Here is a 6,789-nt window from a genome sequence, read left to right as displayed (position 1 = left end):
AAGAGAGAGAGTGCGAGTGGCATCAAGTTCGTCAAGAAGCTTCGCAGGTCTTCATTTTTCTTTTCCACTGCTATTTAGGATGGGTTGAAGGCAATAACAAAGGCGACATCGCACTGCATTTTTTTCTTCCTTTTCGTTCGCCAATGTAGCCACCACTTTTGAAACTGACATTTTGACATAAATTGATTGCATGGCTTCACTTTCAATTTCGTTCGCCATCCTCTCTCAGAAGTAGAAATCACATAGCCTCTTGTTCATGGTAGTGGGGATTTATTTTACAGAAGCCCCACGGTGGGCGCCAATGTTCCGGTATAGAACTAAAGAAGAAAGGCTAAGCAAATCAGAAAGCCAAGAGAGAAAGAGAGAAAGTCAGAAATTATGTAAAAGAGTTGGATCCCCCACCGCTTGGGTGGTGTTTGATATTTATAGATTGAGTTTCGGTCCGCCCAGACCATGGGTTGCGTGACCCATATTTACATTAAGCTGATAAGCCCAACTAATCAATAAGCCCATATCAGACCACAAAGTAAATTTGCCTATCGATACTGATTTTTTTTCCTCTATGTTGTCGATTTTTATGTTTAAAAAGGAAAAGATAAAACCACGTGATAAAGACCTTTTATTTTCTTTCTTACAACTCAAAATTTCATTATCCTTAACCACTTCTTTTCTAAACAAACAAAAGTGACTAGTTCATTAAGGTCATATAATATATTTGTCCAATCCATGGGCATGGCATCATTGGCATGCCTAACCTTTTGTTGAATTTACCAATTACCATGTATCCCTACGGATGCATGATATGATGTACTAAAACTACAATTCATGATGGATGACATATGTGAATGGGCAGTTATGGAAATTAATAAAAAATTGGGTCCCTTTTATGTAATTTTTTAATTTATAATTTTTCCTCCTTTGATACATTCATCATCATCATCATCACAACCCAAGACATCAAATTTGGGACGTTCTTCTCAGGAAGGTCCAACAATTCAGTGCAGCGAAAGCGGAGGATCCGAAGAATACCCATTTCATCTTTCTGCTCAATAATCATCTTCTTCAGTAAAAAATCTTCCCTTTCACCAATCTCTCTACTATTCATTTCACACACAATTTCAATTTTCTTTTGTTGGTTTTTTTTCGTGGGTTTTAAAGTAGTTGTTGTAACTCAAAATCTTCAGGTCACTTTGATCTCATCAATGGAACAATTTTAGAACAGAAACCCTGGTATGTTTCATTTTTTCAAACATGGGTTTTTGGGTCATTTTGTTTTTGTCTTTTTTCATCTTTACTAGTGTATTGACAATTGTTATCACTGACTCTCAGAAAAGTCTGATTACCCAGAAAGAAAGTTTGAAACGTTTTGTTTTTTTATCTTCACACGAGTGTGACTACGGCGGTTGCTGAGGTTGGTGGTGCCAAAATCGGTTCTTCCACGGATAACGGTGTAGTGTCATCACCGAACTCAAGTGAGGTGGAGAAATCAAAGCCTAGTTCTGTCAACGGTGATCAGAATCTGAACAACGGCGTGTTCAACAACCAACACCAAGTGTCAGTTCCCAATGACAGTTATGGCTACAAGGCTCAGATGCACGGGAATGGGGTTCAGAACCAGCAGCTGGTGATGAACAATGGTGGGTATAGGAACGAGGATCATGGGGAAGAGAGTTTCAAGCGTGCATGAGGGATTTGGAAGAGCTTTTATCAAAACTGAACCCCATGGCTGAGGAGTTTGTGCCCCCATCACTAACAAATAGTCATGGTTTCTTAGCTGGTGCTGCTGCTGGGTTTAGTTACCCTAACAATTTTATACTGCTAGATAATTTTGCTAATGCTAATGGGCAAACTAACAGAAGGGTATAGATGGATGTTTTGTTTAATCTCTTTCATTGTTTTCTTGTTGGTTTTGAATAACATGTTTTTCACTCTTGTTAATGCAATAATAATGTTGTGTTTCAGAGGAAGAATGGCTATAATCAGGGGAAGCGAAGAACCAATTATAAGATCGATATGGAGAAAAGAGAAGAGATGATTAGGAGGACTGTTTATGTTTCTAACATTGATCAGCTGGTACTAATTTGAGCTATCTTGTGGATTCTCTCAATTTAGCTAGCTTACAATGTTTTTGCCATGTGTATTCATTTGAAGAGTTGTTGTTTTATGTTGTAATCTAGGTTACTGAAGAGCAACTGGCAGCTCTCTTTCTTAACTGTGGCTAGGTAGAAGCAGTGATGTTTTCTATATGGTGTGTATTGTCTTTGTGGTGGACCATGTTACTGACTCCTATTTCCCTGACAATAGGTTGTTGATTGCCGTGTATGTGGGGATCCCAACTCTATTCTTCGGTTCGCCTTCATTGAGTTTACGGATGAAGATATCATCACCACTAAATATATGTTCATATGTGGTAATTATTATTGGCATTTCACTGGACTAATAGTGTTATGCCTGCAGAAAGTGCAAGGGCTGCTTTGACCCTGTCTGGGACCATGCTTGGATATTACCCTCTGAGAGTGCTACCTTCAAAAACTGCCATTGCACTTGTTAACCTAACATATTTGCCTAGGGTAATGTGCATATCAAATGTTTTGGAAGACCATTAGAGGAGTGTGCTATTGATGTATGATATTGAAATATCTATTTTCTGTCTTACCTTTCTAATGGTGCTATATTTCTCCATCTGAAGATGAAAGGGAGATGTGCTCGAGAACAATTTACTGCACAAATATCGACAAGAAGGTAGTTTAGGACTTGACCCTATCTTAGAATCTTGCTTGGAGGAACTGTTGTGTTTATTCATGCCTGTTTTGCTACAATTATGGCTCATCATACTTAAAATTTTCTTCATTGTTACTGCTGCAGCTTACTCAGGCTGATGTCAAACACTTCTTTGAATCTATTTGTGGAGAGGTTTGTACATGGAACTAGGCTTATGATGTTTATTGTTCGTCGAATTTTAAGTATCCTATGAGATACTTTCCATTCTTTTTTCTGTGTTTATCCGGGTTCAATACTAGAGTTTTTTTTTGTTGGTTGAATTTAAGTACCTTTTGAAGTATTTTTCATCATTTTGGGGCACTATATAGGTTCAACGGTTGAGGCTTCTTGGCGATTATCATCATTCAACTCGAATTGCATTTTTTGAGTTCACAGTGGTAATTTACTCACTAGCTATTAAACCTTCTTTTATTTATCTAAGACAACTGTGGCTTACTTAGCTAGTTTTAAATATCTCTATCTCTTTCTGAAGTTATCACCCTTAGATTGAGTGCTGCTGCTGGTTTGTAGTTATCATTTGCAGTAATGCAGTTTACCCCTTTAGTCTGTACTTTTTGTGGTCACCCTCCCTGTTTCTGTCAATTGTGTTTTTCTGGAATTTTAACTCTGCATTGCCCACTAAATCAGCCCTTTTCCGTCTTAAGAAAAAGAATCTAGAGAAAAAAAAAACTTGATGATGTGAGCTTTTGTGGGAGTCTTAAATCTTCCTATCTTAGCTTTGGCATTGCAAAAGGCATGTTTATTTCCTTGTTAATGGGAAATTTAGTTTACGAGCTGAAGTGGAGTTAATCTGAGAATATAACGTGGTTCATACAAAGTAAAAGTGGTTAATTAAATCTCTGACTGGGTGATAATAACGTCAAATGGATTCATGTGGCTCCTATTTGGAAATATTCAATTCCATATTTTGTGGGAGAATGATGGTTGCACTACCATTTTTATTCATCGATGGAGTTCACACTGGAATCACTTTAATGCGGGTCTTACATAGTTCATTAGTTTCTCTGTAATTGCTTGTTTGAAGTTGTAGCATGTAAGTAGAAAATTCACTTCATTGATGTGTCATGCATTGGAAATAGCTAGTGCTCTAAGTTGTAATAAGAGCAACCTAGTGAAGAAAAGAGGGAAATAGCAAATTAATGTATATGGGGAAGGTTCTAAGAGGTAGTTGATGATAGTCTTTGTTCCGGTACTTAAGCATGCTTTCCACCTTCAGAAGTCTCAATTAATAAATTCTGTTTTTGATGATGCATTGTGCTTCATTGTGATGCTTAAGTGATCTAGGGGATAAGAGATGCATATCCATTTTCTGTACTTTCTATAGTGTGGGCTCGCATTGATGCATTGTGCCATGGAAAGGCAATGCTTGTTCGTTAAGATAAAATGTCATTTTCAGGAATGGCATGATGGTGACTCGTTTCCCATGCCTGGGCTTCTGTAGTTTGAATTGGCGTAGCTATTCAGTATTAAGCTTGTAGGACTTTGTTTTGGACTTGAAAAATTTGAATATAACCTATTTTGTTAGGATGCATTTTAGTATGTAGAGATTATTTTCGTACACAAGCATCACCCCAACCCAAAAGCACCCTTAACCCCATTGCATCCAAATATTAGTTATCAAACTTGTGTGACCTTGAGTTTACATGTCTGTGGCTTGCCCAATCCTTTCTTTTCAACCCCTCTTTTCCTCATCTCCTCAAGCTTCTTTTTCGTTTTCTTCTGTGGTAACATTCAAAATTGTTCTATTCACTTTCCGCAACAAATTATTTGAGCTGACTGCAATAAAGCTCTCACACAGTGAGATGTTTCTGCCTGCTTGTTGTGTATTTTTTTTGCATTTCTTTGTCATCTCGGCTTAGTTAGTTTCACTCTCTCTGTATGGATACATATGTGCTGTGGGTTTTGTTTTTAACTAGTATGTTCCTTATCTCCACTCCTCTACACTGATTAAAGTCTTTGTATCTTTGAAATTGATCAAGTCTTTTGCTTTTAAGAACATATATTGTGCTTGTTCATAACTGAATATTAACAATTGTCTCCAAATATTTTGGTTACTGTTTTTTGCCATGTCTTTCCATTTTTACCTATCTGAAGATTTTCTTTGCCTCATTCTTTCAGGCTGAGAGTGCAATTGCTGCTCTAAGCTGTAGCGGTGTGGTTTTGGGTTCACTGCCTATAAGGTTGGGTGATAGATTCTCTTTGATTTCAAGGTCAAATGTGCTAGAAACTAGAGCAACTCTTTTAATGTCACTTCAACTTTTCTCCTGTCTGGTATGCAGGGTAAGTCCATCGAAGACACCGGTACGGTCCCGCGTTCTTCGCTCTCCAATGCACTGAACCAACCTTGCATATTTCCGGAGCTGCTTGCTGCTACATATGTATACGTACATAGAAACATATATATTCTAAGTAACCTGTGGCGTTTAGTTGATACTTTTGTCCTCATCATGTCTTTCACTACGGTACCTCTGTTTCTCGTTGAGATTATGGGTTCTTTGTTTAGCTTGTATAGTTGGATGTTACTTCGAGGATGATCTCGATAGCTTAAATTATGGTGCACATTGTGATGTGTTGATCTGGGAACCTGAGAATTTATTGTTGAATATCCCTTTTAACATCTGGAGTTTTTCATGGTTTATTTAAAAACAAGAAAAACATGTTGAAATTCTGCATGGATGCTTGTTTTTGTGCTTTAATGATTTGTAGGAATTTGGAACCCCACCATCCATAAAGATGGTGGATGTGCCTATCACCAACAATCAACATCGTTGCTGTCTGCAATTGTTTTCTACCGTGATTTTGATGTTATAAACTAGCATTTAATCCTAATGTCATGTCTCACCGACCATTAAGCAAGTTGTGGTACAGATTTCGTGTTGAGAAGAAAGTCACCTTGTTTGGTTTTGGAATGATTAAGAAACCGTCTCCCCCTTATGATATGCATCTATATCACGTGGATGTTGTGATAGGAACTACACAAAATGGGAAATATGATGAGCTGCCTTAGCCAGACAAACTTTCAAGATTTTGATTTTGATTTTTTCAAATATGGTAAAAGGGAGAGAGAGCATCTCTGGGCTATTGAGCACGACACTAGTGGCATGTTGAGGAGATTAGCATACGTCCACTCCTAGGTAGTAGTGTTAGGTGAGAAGGCAACTGAAATTTTACTGAACATACGAAAATTCAAACCCTTGGCCCATAAGAATGTGAGTGTTAAATCAAGTCAAACCATACTTAGCATTTGTTAAATCAAGTCAAACCATACTAATAGTACATATATTTAAAAATGAGTGCAAGTGAGGTCGCTAATTTGGGCTTATGGCTTACATCCTTCTGACATGACAGACTCTCACGAGGAAAAAAAATATTTTAGATTTGTAAATTGTGACCATTTAGTTTTTGTATGATAATATCCAATTTATTGGTATTATTTAAAGAAAATTCTTTAAATTTAATATTTTCCTAAATTCCCATTCAATCTTTTGTCTAATTTTCCAGTGGATATAAAATTAAAATCAAAAGAGTTGTGTAATTATACTTACCTAGAAATGAAATAACAATTCATAAAAAAGCAATTCAACAACGTTTATACAATAGTACAACTCATAGTCTGCTTGACAGAATGTTATGAATTCAAGTGTGAGTAAGAAGTCTTACATTGAATGATTAGAAGAGTGTTAAATACTTTATAAGTGAGATGACTCATACACCTAATGTCTTAAGGTTTTGGGTGAAAGATGCGGTGTCCAATTCACTTCTGGTTTACTCTTGTTAGCCCAATGTGGTGAGCCCCCGAAATTTTAAGCCATTTGCAGCCCAACAGCAGTATCAGAGTCGATGGTTAGTTTGACCATGGTGACAACTACTTATGTCGAAAGTCATCCTACAAAGGTTGGTTAGGCGGTGTGTCTCGTTGATGGAGAGCCAACGACAGTGCAAGTAATTGGAGGCTTTCGCTTGGGATGAACTCATATTTGAAGGGGATTGTTGAAAATTCGAGTGTGA

General features: G+C 37.2%; 1 pseudogene; it reads left to right on the top strand.

Annotated features, from left to right (window-relative positions):
- The first annotated feature begins 1,360 nt into the window (after positions 1-1,360).
- Positions 1,361-5,398, top strand: LOC130746060 (polyadenylate-binding protein-interacting protein 12-like; annotated as a pseudogene).
- Positions 5,399-6,789: the final 1,391 nt, after the last annotated feature.

This window comes from Lotus japonicus, chromosome 1 (genome assembly GCF_012489685.1).
Source record: "Lotus japonicus ecotype B-129 chromosome 1, LjGifu_v1.2".
Classification (NCBI taxonomy): domain Eukaryota; kingdom Viridiplantae; phylum Streptophyta; class Magnoliopsida; order Fabales; family Fabaceae; genus Lotus; species Lotus japonicus.
Note: the sequence above shows the minus strand (reverse complement) of the source record. Positions and strands in the feature narration are given on the sequence as shown.